Source organism: Hordeum vulgare, chromosome 4H (genome assembly GCF_904849725.1).
Source record: "Hordeum vulgare subsp. vulgare chromosome 4H, MorexV3_pseudomolecules_assembly, whole genome shotgun sequence".
NCBI lineage: Eukaryota > Viridiplantae > Streptophyta > Magnoliopsida > Poales > Poaceae > Hordeum > Hordeum vulgare.
The window spans coordinates 166033925-166050119 of record NC_058521.1 but is presented as its reverse complement, the minus strand read 5'-3'; positions in this window follow the sequence as shown (position 1 = coordinate 166050119).

Genomic DNA, 16195 nt, shown 5'->3' with positions numbered 1-16195 from the left:
GTAACACAATTAAATAGTCATATTGTTGCAACAATATTAATTAAGGTCCAGATATTCTTCCTCGACTCCATGCGAGAAAGTAATCCCGGAGCAACATTCTAGTTAAGTAACCGTTGTAGTTGTATAAGATCAGGGCACAATTCCAAGTTGTCGTGTAACCTTGGACAAGGCTATTTGAATAGTTAATTTTCATCCCTACAAGGGTACACCATCTTACCCATCACACTTGATAAACTCTGGTCGGACACACTTTCCAGGGTCATGCCCGGCCTCGGAACATCAACATGACGCAGCCCTACCTAGGCTCAACAAAGAGGCCGGCCCACCGGTCTAAATCCTAAGCGCGCACGGGTCATGGGCCCATTACCCTTTGCGCTCCTGCATGATGCGTGGGCGGCCGATGACAGTACTCGCACCTCTTATACAAGAACGATGCTTATATGGACCACTCGGGCGCGCTCCGGTCCATTGGTGACGTCTGAAGAGCTTCGGCTGATACCACGATGTTGAGTACCCATAACTTCTCATACATCAAGGTGAGTGTGAAAAGGTCTACAACCAACCCAGATCAAATACCCAAATCCATTAGCATTTTAATTAACACATCATCAAATCCACGCGGGAATACACCTGGAGCACACCATTCATCAAGTTCCGAGTAACAAGGTCAAGTATCTGTGTGGCTATAACACCAGAGGAATCCGAGGTATCACCATCGATGGATTCCGCACGATGTAATCATCAAGGTGGCCAGGGAGGAATCACCCTCGATGGACCATGCTTGATGGGTTGTACGAAAGAGTCGTTATCGGAGGTGGTGAAGGAGGAATCACCCTTCGAAAACCATCGCCGGTCAACTGCACTATAACGCTAACTTCGGAGTACGTAACGAGATGTCACCCTAGGTACTCGAGAGTAGCTCTGTGGTGTCGTAGAACTAAGGGGATGTGAGTGTTGTGACGGGTCTGGCTTGTCGATCAATTGATTGAGACTTCAATGATAAAGCGGGTCAACTGGACAAAGGGGGGCAACGGCGATCACTGCTCCACCTATACTAAACAGTTTAAAGTGCGGAAGAGTAAAGTAGCAGTTCATCAAAAATAGGCTATGCATCACATATAGGATCTAACTACAACAATAGAAAAATCTAATGCAAGCATGAGGGAGAAAGAAATAGGCAATATAGGAATGATCAAGGGGGGTTTGCTTGCCTGGTTGCTCTCCAGACAAAAACGGATCCTCGGCCGGGAAGTAGTCGATCACCGGATCATCATCGGTCTCGGGGTCTACCAGAAAGAAAGTAACGTAGGCGAAACACAATAAATAACAGAGCAATCAAATGCATCACAAAGCATGCCATGGCTATATGCAGCGCTAGGTACGAGCTAACGTGGTACTACACGTTATAGACGTATCGGGAAAATATCGGACGATATTTCTCGGGTCTCTGGCTACTACCGGACACATGAAATGGGAAGGAAAGTTCCAGGTTCATCATGCTAGGAGCATGTGACACATGAATGGATAGCGTATTCGGATTCGTGGGGTTTTTTTGATCAACTTTCACATATAAAATATCTTCATCTAACTTACGGTTTATTTTCTATTACTTTTCAAAGTTTTAAAGATTTTCTAAAATTAAGATAATTAATATTAATTCAAAAAATAGGGGAATTTGCTGGGTGCACCTGGTCAGTGCACCCAAAGGGGTGGGAGAGGCTGACTAGGGGGGCGGTTGACTGGTCAACTCAGCAACCAACAGTGGCTGACACGTGTGCCAACCCGCCGACTCAGCACGCTGAGTGGGCCGGCCGTATCTAGTGGAACAGTGGATAGGCCCCACCCACCAGTGACTGTAACTTAATTAGGTTTACTTTACAACCTTGGGTTAATTAATGAAGTGGGGCCCGTGCGTTAGCGAGTACTGCTATTTAACTAATCAGCGATTTAATATAACCTAAGTACCTGAACGACTGGACCCACGGGTCAGTGACCGAGTGCGCGGTGGTCGTTGTTCGCCCATGCGGGAGTTGCTCGTGCGAGCACTAGGGACGGCGGGGTGGCTTAGAATCGCAGCTCCGGCCACCATTTCGTGCGCTAAGACCTCCTACGGGTTGCTAGTGGAGCCGCGCTTCCAACTGAGGCATCCACAGGATCACGGGAGGCCGAAATGGGTGATGGCCACGAGCCGTGGTGGAGCCAGCTTCGGGCATCTATGGCAACTAGCGAATGGGTATGAATTTGACCTGCCTAACATGCGGGATCGGTGTAGTGGGTGCTCTGGAGCATGCGAGTAGCACGCACGGGCGCTCAAGGGCACGCAGAGCTTGAGCATGCCGGTAATGGCGGACGACAGAGCTCGGATGTGGGACAACTAGCTATCGAGGGATACGAGAGCGCATATAGAGGGAGGAGCGGCGAGAGGAGCTCACCGGTGTTGATGGGATGGTCTGGTGCACAGCTTGAGGCAGCAGAGGCGACGAATTGAACAATGGCATGTTGCGGGACCGAGGAGGAAGAAGGTCGATGGCAAGGTCGCAGAGGCTCCCCGGGCTTGATCCGGTGCTCGATAAGGAAGAGGTCGATGTTGTGGAGCTTCTGGACAGGCTACGGGGGCGAGGAAGAGGCCGTGGCCGCGGGATTCACCACGGCGCGACCATGGATGTGTTCGGCCGGGCGTGGGGAAGGGGGAACATGCGAGGAGAGGGAGTGCGGGAGGGGGCTAGGGGAGCTCGTCCTTATCCTCCTCGGGGGGGGGGGGGGGGCTCTAAGGCCACGCATGAGTCGGCAGCCATGGCGCGCCGGCCTTCTCCTGTCACTGGCGAGGGAAAGGGGAAGGCTGGCCTAAATGGGTCGGGCTAGCCTGTAGCACTTGGGCCTCAATGTCGAGTAAGTCTTTTCCTTTTTTTCCTTTTTTCCTTTTCTTCTTTCTTTTTATAATTCTATTCTATTTATTTTTGTAACAACAAGTTGTAGAAAAATGTGTGACCCGGTCAACTAATTATAAGGCAATATTCTCCCATGCCACAAAAACTTTGGAACCTATTTGAATGTGTTATATTTTTCATGAACTTAAAAATTTATTTTAAGTTGTGGTTGGGCTTTGTTTTGGATGGTGGGGTCCATGCCAACATCAAGGTGATGTTGTTTTCCTTATCAATAATTGTTTTGGAATTTTTGACAAGTGTGCAACATTTTCCATTTGCTCTTTGAGGTTTTATTTTGTCACAAACAAATTAAATGGCTTTAGGTGGTGGAATTTGAAATGCGATATGAAATTCAAAGTGATCAAGCGCTATTTTGCAAAATGCTCTAGTCTAATCAATGTGATTACTCTAGCTTGATTACACGGGGTTACTATAGCATAACCCGGGGATGTCACAACTCTCCACCACTAAAAGAAATTCTTGTCTCGAGAATTAAGAGGTAGGTGTAAGGGGGGAAACGTTTGGTTATGAAATTCTAACGAGTCTTCTCGGTCTTGGTTGCTCTCATCGACGGGGTTGGTCCTTGTTGAGGTATTCATTATTGTGATTAAGGTCAACCTGATGGAGTCGTCATCTTCCATTCAGGATCTTCATCGTCCTACAAATTGTGATTATAGGGGAAATTTACATAGAACGTAGCTACACAAAGTTGGACATCTAACGACGAACTCAGGGAAGAGGACATGAATTATTCCTTAAGTTGTAACTCACAGTATTCACTGAGAGTAACATGCGATGGTACCAAGGTTTCAAACGGTTAGGCAATCGTTTGATGCCTAAACAAAGATGAAGGGGGGGGGGGTAGAGCAACAAAATAAATATTACGTCTGATACAAGAATAGATCGTCCCATTGAACGGTGGCCCGGGAATTTCATACGAAGCCAAGTGTAAAGGATACTTTGGAGTCAAATATGTGCATGAGAGTCAGGTTTTGATCCTGTGGAACTTGGGTTATGGGTCCATCGTGTGGGCCAAGAGTAGGAAGAGCGGTGACATCTTAAACGGCCTTGGTAGCAAGACATGTCAGAGGATAGCATGTCAGTTATATTGGCAACAACGTCAGTACCAAAGGCGGGGGACGAATAGAACCATGTTCCTACTCGCTGAAACGATGCAGACCAATAGGCAAGGCTCCCGTCCACCGGTGGCTACCGGAATGTTATCCACAATAGTAATAGGGTCTTACCGATAGTTGTGACACTTAGGATTTTAGCATAGCAAGGAATTACCACTGTTCAGGTAAGTTAGATTGCAAGAAAAGGTTAAACAGACCTATGGAAAGGAAAATGTGGCTTTCACATCAAACAGACCAATGGAAAGGAATATGTGTTCACACACAAGTATTAGAGTATACCTTTCCCAAGGCATACAAAACATGGTATACATGATAGGTCATCAAGTACATAACCATTCAGATGAAGGGGCAAGGAGAATCATGATGCTTACCCATACAATATTGTTTGGATAATTGACCAAGAACATGTTAGCATTGCGCTTCCAATGTTCGTGTAGACATTTTAAGTACCACATCCGTGCTTCGAGGTAGCATCGACATGGTCATCATATAAGGGTCAGAATTTGGGTACATAAAGGATCCATCAGGAACAACTTATAAAATAAGTCATACGATTTCCTCATGGAAAATTGGTGAATCTGACTGAACAAGATACCATAATAATAGGTCCTCCCGCCAGGTGTGCTAGACAAGACCTCACTGTACCAGGTTACATAAAGACCAAATTTATAACTATTGGGAAATGTTCCAACCATCATATCTGCCCGAGATTCAGATCTGATTGGTGTTAGGATACCTCAGGCTCAGGATGCCTGAGAAGAAAAGGGGGCCAACAAAACTGATGATATGATGATGCAAGATTCTCGGTATATGAACTATTGAAGCTAGTCTTGGATCACGAGTTGGATGTAAGACACATGAATATAATGTCAAGACATTCGTGCCCACATGGAATTCTTACAATGAAATGCAACCGAGTTTTGATTTAGGAACCATCATCGAGGATATCAAGGTCCTTGCGTAAGCCTGGATTAGCTCTTATGAAGGAACTTCTTTTCCTTGGTCAAATCAGTCAGTGGCTTGTGCTGCTAAGAGAAGTTATATGAAGTGAAGATAGCAAATCTTCAAAACATATAACACCTCACACATGCGTGAATGATTTGGGATGACCCTAGGGGCAATGAAACAAAACTTTCTCATAGTCACGGTTGCAAGAATGCACGTGAATTTTGGGAAAACACATCTTCTATCAAACGCATTCCTCGCGTGCTCGGCACATGGATAACGCCTTCAAGAGCTTCATCATGAAACATGGAGAAGTTGAGGGTGTGGCCGATGGTCTCAGCAATAATCCCTCAAGATTTCGACTGCGATGGATTTCAAAAATCATAAGAATGAGGGGATAGCATTTGTCGGATCAAATGATATGATGAGATATGCTTGAGGGAACATAAACAATTAAACATTGATCAAAGGGTGCACTCTAAAATACGAAATGAGTAGCACGACCAATGCTAGAATGGTGAGTCAACAACCAACACACCAATAATGAAACTATTAGTCATTAACTTCAAAGTGATAGGGTTGCCAGAAGTATTGGAATCACACATCCGAGTTCACTTGTTGGTATTCCGGTTAGAAACAACACGGGGACCAAGAAATGAATGGTGATAGCGAGAAGTATCACTATATCAAGAATTCTTTAAGAGGCACAACAATCCTCACAACATTCTTGACAAAAATATGGTAATACTCCAAGGGAGATCATAACATAAGCTGGATAATAAGCAAATCAAGGGACACCACAAAGCATTGTCAAGTTTGTGTTGGAGGGAAGGCAATAAGGTTGTCGATGATAACACAAATCATCAAGGAGCAAGGATGGTATTCCTCACCATGATTTTGATTGATACCCTGGAAGAGCTCAGAATGCTGATGATGATCATGACACATTGGCCGAGAAGCTTCATGAGGATGTAATCGTTCAACGATGACATCAAGCAAAGGAATAGTGAAGTGAAAGGTTGTCAGAATCACAGATAAGGTTGCTAGCTCCGAATCAAAATTGTCTTTCAGGACAACCAACATAATGTTGAAATCTTGATGTAAGCATATTGCACAGCTAGAAATGTGCTCCGAGGATGAGGGACATAGTTAGCATGGTCAAGCTCTAGCATGACGATGATGATGTAGCCTAACAGCTTGGAAAAACATGATCGAGTACAAACTCATAAGGAAAGGAGATTACTAAGAGTTGTTGAATCATAATCTGTACTTGATTTAGTTATCGGTGTCTTTGAGTGTCCAACAACTCAAAACACGAGGAAACTGGAATCAGTGAAATATCATGGTTGATGAGGAGCTCATAAGAAGTCATATCACTTTGTGATATTCTCGAGATACCAGGGATGATACTCGAAGGTAGATCAGAATAGACGTTTAGACTATTTATCGATTTGTGGAAGAAAATCACTTTAACTCATGTGAGAATGAAATCAAAGTAGACCAACATGGTCGGAACCACGAGTGCAAAGGAAAAGATCACAGATACCAGATCAAATTATACAACGAATGACTATCGATATGAGAAGCTTCTATGATAGGATCAACGTCGTTTCCATGGGCATGAACACAAAGTTCAAGGTCAACTCCCACTTCATCAATGCATCACCTGCCATTTACTCCTCGCCTTTGATGAGGTTGTAGCTTGGAAAGATTATCTCGCAAAACACCAAAAGAGAGAGACTCGTGAAAACTCTTCGGATCATATTGATTTAGGAAGGCATAGGTTCAACCCATCGGGGCATCTTAGGAACATATACCACAAACTTCAAGAGTAATTAACACATGCTTGAAGCACATGTCTCAAAAAAGCATAGGATACAACTTATCAGAGGGAGAAGACACAATTTACCAATGGCATCATGTATGAGGGGAGGAATATCACAAGAATTTTGGAATGTAAAGGATGCCATCGGATAATAACCCAACAATGGGTCTGGTCGTCCACAAAGGACTTCATGTGAGTACCAGTACTCAATTAGAGAGAGATAGAATGCAATGCATCGGATTATAGAACATCTGAAAAATATTGATACTTAAATACCAAAGGAATTTATGATTTCTAGGTTGGTGTATCAGATTCAGGTGCTCCATCAAATACGAGTAAGCTGAATGGACTTAGATGGACAATCAATGAAGGCTGATTTGTTGAGAACCAACTCCTATCTGGAAGGACGTCAAAGCCAGAAAGATAATTTATGAGTATCAACAAATGATTGTGTGCACACATGTTGAATCAATAAGATCAAAGGAAAACAAGAAGGATTTTAACGAATGTTGCTAGACATATGGATTTAACCATAATGCAATTAGGTGAGAAAGGTCATGAACAATAGGCTACATAGGATTTCAGAAGATTGAATAGTAATTCGAGGGACTTGTGAAACCCATGACAGCTCAGGACGAACAAATCCCCAGCAAGATAATTTGTTGTACCTTGTATAACAAGAGTAACTGGAAAGAAAATATGAACAACATCTGTATGTAGTCATCCATAGGGGTTGATGGAGGAAGGGAAATCGCAAAAGCATGAGCACAAGTTCTCCAGAGAACATCGGAGAGTATCTTCGGGGTCTTTTGATGAATCAAGCCATCATCTGGAATGAGGGGATCTCCGGGAGCAAGTAGTTTGAAATTTTTTAAGCCGAAAGATAAGAGAGATCAGAACCCACAGTATAGAAAAGGAGTAAAAGATCCTAATACCACCCGATTGAGATGTGGCCCATAAGCCACACAACAATGTTAGTAAACGTTTTTCAAATACTAGACTCAACTTAAACCAAGGAGTTGGAAAGGGGGCTACCTACACGCAGTTGGCTCTGATACCAACTTGTGGCACCCTCGATTTGATCGTGCGCTAATCATACACGCAAATGCATAAGACCAAGCTCAAGGACTCACAAGAAGAGATCACAACACAACTCTAGACACAAATAAAACATACAAGCTTCATATTACAAGCCATGGGCCTCGAGGGCTAGAATGCAGAAGCTCGATAAACACACGAGTCAGCGGAAGCAACAAATATTTGAGTACAGACATGAAACAAGGAAATGCCTTAGAGTAGGCTAGCACAAAAGATACATTGATCGAATGAGGCGAGGCCTCCTGCCTGGGAACCTCCTGAACTACTCCTAGTCTTCAGCGGCCTCCACGTAGTAGTAGGCACCATTGGGGTAGCAGTCGTTATCGGAGGCATACACCATCTCCTCGGCTCCATCATCTGGTCATAACAATCACATCAAGGGGAAAATGGCAAGCAAAGAAATGGTGAGTACTCATCCAAAGTACTCGCAAGATTGACATCGGAACTATGCTAGGTATGCATCCATATCAAAGGAATGGGGTTATATGTGGACTGACTGCAACAATGCGAGAATAGAGAGAGGGGACTGGTCCTATCGAAGACTAGCATCTTCAGCGTCTTGCAGCAATAGACAAGAGTAGAGCAAGTAACACAATTAAATAGTCATATTGTTGCAGCAATATTAATTAAGGTCACACCCAGAGATTCTTCCTCGACTCTCTCCGAGAAAGCAACCACGGAGCAACATTCCAATTAAGTAACCATTGTAGTTGTGTAAGATCGAGCAATACTCCAAGTCATCTTGTAACCGTGGACACGTCTATTCGAATAGTTAATTTTCATCCCTGCAGGGGTGCACCATCTTACCCGTCACGCTCGATAAACTCTGGCCGGACACACTTTCCACGGTCATGCCCGGCCTCAGAACATCAACACGTCGCAACCCTACCTGGGCTCAAGAGAGAGGCCAGCCCGCCGGTCTAAATCCTAAGTGCGCACGGGTCATGGCCCGATCACCCTTTGCGCTCTTGCATGATGCGTGGGCGGTCGATGTTACTCCTTGCACCTCTTATACAAGAATGATGCTTATCCGGACCACCCGGGCGCGCGTCGCTCCATTGCTTACGTGTCAAGAGCTTCGGCTGATACCACGACGTCGAGTACCCATAACTTCTCCCACGTGAAGGTGAGTGCGAAAAGGTCTACAACCAACCCAGATCAAATACCCAAATCCATTAGCATTTTAATTAACACATCGTCAGATCCACGCGGGAATACACTCGCAACACACCATTCATCAAGTTCCTAGAAACAAGGTCAAGTATCTATGTGGCTATAACACCAGATGAATCCGAGGTATCACCCTCGATGGATTCCGCACGATGTAATCATCAAGGTGGCCAGGGAGGAATCACCCTCGATGGACCACGCTTGATGGGTTGTACGAGAGAGTCATTATCGAAGGTGGTGAAGGAGGAATCACCCTCCAAAAACCACCGCCGGTCAACTACACTACAACGCTAACATCGGAGTACGTAACGAGGTGTCACCCTCGGTACTCGATAGTATCTCTGTAGTGTCGTAAACTAAGGGGGTGTGAGTGCTGTGATGAGTCATGGCTCGTCGATTAGTTGATCGAGACTTTGATGATAAAGCAGGGCAACTAGACTAGGGGGGGGGGGCAAAGGGGATAACTGCTCCACTGATACTAAACAATTTAAAGTGCGGTAGAGTAAAGTAGCAGTTCATCAAAAACAGGCTATGCATCACATATAGGAGCTAACTACAAGAGTAGAAAAATCTAATGCAAGCATGAGGGAGAAAGAAATAGGCGATATAGGACTCATCAAGGGGGGTTTGCTTGCCTGGTTGCTTTGCAGACAAAAACTGGATCCTCCACCGGGAAGTAGTCGATCACCGGATCATCATCGGTCTGGGGGTATACCGGAAAGAAAGTAACATAGGGGAAATACAATAAATAACAGAGCAATCAAATGCACCACAATGCATGCCATGGCTATATGCAACGCTAGGTATGAGCTAACGCGGTACTACACGTTATAGACGGATCGGGGAAATATCGGACGATATTTCCCGGTTCTCTTGGTACTACTCGCACATGAAATGGGAAGGAAAGTTCCAGTTTCATCATGCTAGTAGCATGTGATAGATGAACGGATAGCGTATTCGGATTCGCGGGATTTTTCTAATCAAATTTGATATATAAAATATCTTCATGTGACTTACGGTTTATTTTCTATTAATTTTCAAAGTTTTAAATATATTCTAAAATTAACAGAATTAATATTAATTCAAAAAATAGGGAAAATTGCTAGGTGCAGCTGGTCCAGTGCACCCAAAGGGGTGGTAGAGGTTCACTAGGGGGGCGGTTGACTGGTCAACTCAGGAGCCAACAGTTGCTGAGAGGTGGGCCAACCCGCCGAGTGAGGAGGTTGACTCGGCCGACCCTATCGAGTGGAATAGTGGGTAGGCCCCAGATGTTAGTAATTGTAACTTAATTAGGTTTAGTTTTAAATCCTAGGTTAATTAATGAAGTGGGGCCCGCGCGTCAGTGAGTATTACTGTTTAATTAATCACTGATTAAATCTAGCCTAATTACCTGACCGGATGGACCCATAGGTCAGTGACCCAGCACGGGGTGGTCGGCGTTCGCCCGCGCGGTGGCGCATCGAAGTTGCTCTAGCGAGCACCAGGGACGGCGGGGAGGCTCGGAATCGCAAGTCCAGCCCCCATTTCATGCGCTAAGACCTCGTACGAGTTGCTCGTGGAGCCGCGCTTCCAACTCACGCATCAGCCGGAGCAGGGAGGCCCGAATGGGTGCCGGCGACGAGCCATGGCGGAGACAACTTCGGGCGTCTATGGCAACTAGCGAATGAGCACGAATTTGACCTGCCTAACATGCGGGATCGTTGCAGTGGGTGCTCTCGAGCACGCGAGTAGGACGCTCGAGCGGTCAAGGGCACGCAGAGCTCGAGCACATCGGCAATGGCAGACAGGAGAGCTCCAATGCGGGACAACTAGCTAGGGAGGGCTATGGGATCACACAGAGAGGGAGGAGCGGCGAGAGGAGCTCACCGACATTGATGGGAAGGCACGATGCAGAGCTTGAAGCACCGGAGGTGACGAATTGAACGACGACGTGCTGCGGGACCGAGGAGGAAGAAGGTCGATGACGAGGTCGTAGGGGTTCCCCGGGCTTGATCCGGTGCTCGAGAAGGACAAGGCCGATGCTGTGGAGCTTCTGGACAGGCTACGGGGGCGAGGAAGAGGTTGTGGCCATGGGATTCACCATGACGCGACCATGGATGTGTTCGGTCGGGCGTGAGGAAGGGGGAACATGCGAGGAGAGGGATTGCGGGAGGGGGATAGGGTTTTACGGGAGCGAGGAGGCTCATTCTTATCCTCGGGGGGGGGGGGGGGCTCAATGTCCGCGCGCGAGCGTCGGCAACCATGGTGCGTCGGGCTTCTCATCTCGCTGTCGAGGGGAAGGGGAAGGCTGGCCTAAATGGGTCGGGCCAGCTTGTAGCACTTGGGCCTCAATGCCCAGTAAGTTTTTTCCTTTTATTCCTTATTCTTTTTTTGCTTTCTTTTTATAGTTCTATTCTATTTATTTTTGCAACAACAAATTGTAGAAAAAATGTGCGACCGGTCAACTAATTATAAGGCAATATTCTGCCATGCCACAAAAAGTTTGGAACCCATTTGAATCTGTTATATTTTTCATGAACTTAAAGGTGCATTTTAAGTTGCAGTTGGGCTTTGTTTTGGATGGTGGGGTCCACACCAACATCAAGATGATGTTGTTTTCATGTGAGGTCCGACCCGATCTGGGTGTTGTCTACGTGGATGTGGAGTGGGGTTCTCTGGACCGGGTAACCCCTTGGCCATGGCGGCTACATTGGCTACCTCATCAGCAGCCTTCGTGCGCTGCTCTCCTTCCCGAAGGCAGCGTTGAGGTTCACCTCCCCCTTCCTCTGCCCCTGGGTGAAAGCCCTCCACTTTTGTTTGGCCGACGGCGGCACCATGCGGCGCCTTTACCTTCTTGAAGGCACCATTTGGTGTTGTGGGGAGGTGGGCACACAATTGTGTGCTTTGGGTGCTCCTCGTGGCGACAACTTCTCACTACTGCAAGATGCTTCTAATGTGACACTACAATCAGAGACCCCTCGACAAAAATATGTGCGATGTATGCATCACAAATGGTGATGTGAAAAAACCATCAAAAAAGATGCAAACCATTTGCGATGGCGGAGACATCAAACACGGTTCATACTATAGTTGTGTGTGCGATGCGTGACATATGATTAATCCATAAGAAGTGTTTGCGATGAGGCAGAACAATAGAAATGGGCAGCCATATCGAGGTGTGTGCGATATACGACATACAACATACAGTTTGCTCCGATGAACTGTTTGCGATGATCGAGTTGAACACAAACGATTCGACGCACCAAAATATGTGTGATACCCGGCAAACAAGTTGGTAATCAGAATCATGTGCAATCATTATAGATAGCGCATACTATTTATTATGTGAATTGTGTGCTCGACAAGGCACACAATTCAAAAAACCAACCTCTCGGCAGTAATGTAAAAGATCTTGGTCGAATAGGTATTGCTAACCATCTGCGATGAGATTGACAGGGGAAACACAAATATCAAATTAATATGAGTGAATGGAAACACAGATATACACGATCTTCTTAATTTAGTCCTTCTTCTTGTTGTTGTTGGATGGCCCCGCGATATCGTCTTGGCGAGGACGCTTCTTGCCGCTGACCATTCGATTTTCATCATCGCCGCCGTCGCTGATACTCGTGATATGCGTTGGCTTTTTCGTGAAGAGGAACGGGTTATTGCAGAACAAAGTGGGTAAGTATTTCCCTCAGTTATGAAACCAAGGTTTATCAAACCAATATGAGTATCAACAAGAACCTTCTTCAGTGGGTGCACACAAAAGGACAAATAGCTTGCACCCAACACGGGCAAGAGGGTTGTCAATCTGCTTGGTCTCGTTATTTGCAAAGTACGAGGTGTGTATATAATTGTAGATAATTATAAAATACAAAATAAATAAAAGGAAATAAATGCCAGCAATGTATTGGAGGTTTTAGCAATATGTTGTGAATAGACCCGGGGGCCATAGCTTTCCCTAATGACATCTCTCATGAAAATAAGCATACGGTGGGTAAACAAATTACTGTTGGGCAATTGGTAGAAGAGCGGATAGTTATGCAATTTTCATGGCAATGATCATGTAAATATAGCCATCACGTCGATAAACAAATAGGCCGACTCCTACCTGCACCTATTACTATTACTTCACTTCAAGAGCGCTTCTATGCTTGACTCTCTACATATTAAGTTCATAACAAATGAAGTAATGCTTGGAGTAAGATGACATGATGTAGACAAAGTAAAATTAAGCAATATCAATAAGCCCCATCATTTTTCCCTTAGTAGCAGCAACACAAAGACACAATTTGTCCTCTTCTGCCACTGGGATATAGAAACTCGCGAGGTTGAACCGACTACAACACACCTCTCTCACCGAAGAAATATCAATCTAGTTGGCCAAACTATTTCAATAGATCGGAGAGAATTACAAAGTTATCATAATCATGCACATAAGAATCATATTATATATCATAGGATACTCAAATATTTATCATGAATAATCTGAACATAAACGCACATTCATTGGATCCCAACAAACGCATCGTACAAAAGAGTTACATCATATGGATCAAAGCAAAGATGTGATGATCATTGTATTGAAGATCAAAGGGAGAGAGATATGCCATCTAGGTACTCCTATGGACCCGTAGGTCTATGGTGAACTACTCACACATCATCGTGAGGGTAGCAAGGTTGACGAAGAAGCCCTCCGTGATCGATACCCCTCCGATAGAGTGCCGGAACGGAGCTCTATATAGCCTCCCATCGGAATGGAGACTTGCGGCGGCATAAAAAGTGTTTCAGGACCTCCTTTGGAGTTTTTAGGGTAAATAGGAATTTATAAGCCAGAGGACAGGGTCGGGAGAGCCACGAGGCAGCCACAAGCCATCAGGCCCCCCAGGTCACGCCCTGATGGCTTGTGGGGACCTTGTGCGCCTCCCGACCTTCTTCCGATGCTCCACGGTGTTGTTTTGGTCCCAAAAAATTCATAAAAAATTTCAGGTCAAGTGGCCTCGTTTGGTACTCGAACTTGAAAAGTGGGAAAACATGCATAAAACAGCATCTGGCACTAGGCACCCAGTCAATAGGTTAGTGCTAAAAAATAATATAAATTGGTAGATAAGTTTATAAAAAGTGTTCTAAAATGATAACATAATAGCGTGGAACAATCTCAAATTATAGATACGTTGGAGACGTATCAAGCATCCCCAAGCTTAGTCCTTCTTGTCCTCGAGTAGGTAAAAGACAAAAACAGAATTTTTGATATGAAATGCTATCCATGATGTATTCTTATGCATGCACACTCATTGAGAAATTATGAATTAACAAATATTAACACAACAATATTTATAAGTATAAGCAACAAAATAATTAATCTTTCAAAGTGTACGATCCTCAAAGATTGTTTGAACCCTTTCCATCTTTATTATATTAGCAATGCATGGATCCATCTTCACCACATAACTACAAATGTCAAGCACGACGGTGCCCAAATGAGGCAATTGGATTGTACTTTTCAATATGCATGAACTTTTTTATTTTTCAAGCAATACATGAGCATGAACCATTGGACATAGCATATAAGTGGAATAGAGTAAGGTGGTAGGTTTCAAAGGGGTTGAAAAGTGGAGAAGATAGTCTCGTATTAACTAGGCACACCGACGGGTTATGAATATACCCATTGACAGATATTTATAAAAGGAGTAGGGATTGGCATGCAAGTGATACACTAGAGCTATAAGTGTATGAAAGCTCCACTGAAGCTAGGTGGGGTGTGCATCCAACTTGCTTGCTCATTAAGACCTCAGGCATTTCAGGACGCCCGTCATCATAATATACAAGCCAGGTTTATATTTTTTTATTCCCACTAGCATATGAATGATATAACATGAGACTCTCTACATGATGGACATGGTGCCACTTTGAGGCACAAGTGTGGTAAAGGATAGTAGCAAAGTCCTTTCTCTCTTTTTCTCTCATTAATTTTTTATGATGGTGGGCTCATCTGGCCTCCCCCATCTCTATTTCCTCACTGGGACAATGCTCTAATAATGGCGATTATCACACTTTTATTTACTTACAACTCATGGATAACTCGATTTGATGAATGAAGCAACATGACTCCAATATGAATGCCTCTGGCAGTGTACCAGGATGTGCAATGATCTATCGTGACATGTATTCAGCATATTGAATTTGGTGGATTTTCCACAAATGCTATTATGAATGGTGGCTTTGCCACAAATACTATGTCAGCTCTGTATGATTGTGCAAAGCAATATGATGATGAACGAACTAGTCATGTGAAGTGAAAATGGAATTTGCATGGAAATATATCTTGGAATGGCTATGGAAATGCCATAATAGGTTGGTATGGTGGCTGTTTTGAGGAGGATATAATAAGGCTTATGTGCAACAGAGCGTATCATGTTACGAGGTTTGGATGCACCGACGAAAATTGCACCAATCCTTGAGGTGAGAATGGGCTATGCACGGTACTAGAGATGATAGCAAATATGAGGAGGTGAGATTGCGTATGTCAATGGTGTCGCATTAGTCATAAAGAACTCATATACTTATTGAAAAGTTTTATTAGTCTTATCACAAATCAAAGTACTACTCACATGCCCCGAGGGAGAGGGTTGGTAGGAATTAACCATCACGCGGCTGCGACTCGAAACAACACTAGGGTTGCAACGAGGAATAGAAATGCCCACACATCATCACCATGCCCTTTTAATTTTTCAGATGTTCAAGAAGTTTTAACATACCTTAATATAAACACCTCTCTCAGTTAATAATTATGCACTCACACCTTTTCATATTACCGCATCAATATAATTAACCACAATTGCTCTATATGTGCTACATGATGGTTTTAATTATCACTTATTGAACACTCATTATTTTTGATCTAGTCTTATGGCCCATGAAAATTATCGTCACTATTTACTAACTATCAAACAAATATAAGTGAAGAATGAGAGCATATTATTTCTATAAAATCTACATGCCACCATGCTCAAAAAGATATAAGTGAAGTAATAGAGCAACTGCTAAGCTCAAAAGATATAAGTGAATCACATAGATTGTTCTAACAAATCATGATGATGGTGTCTCTCTCT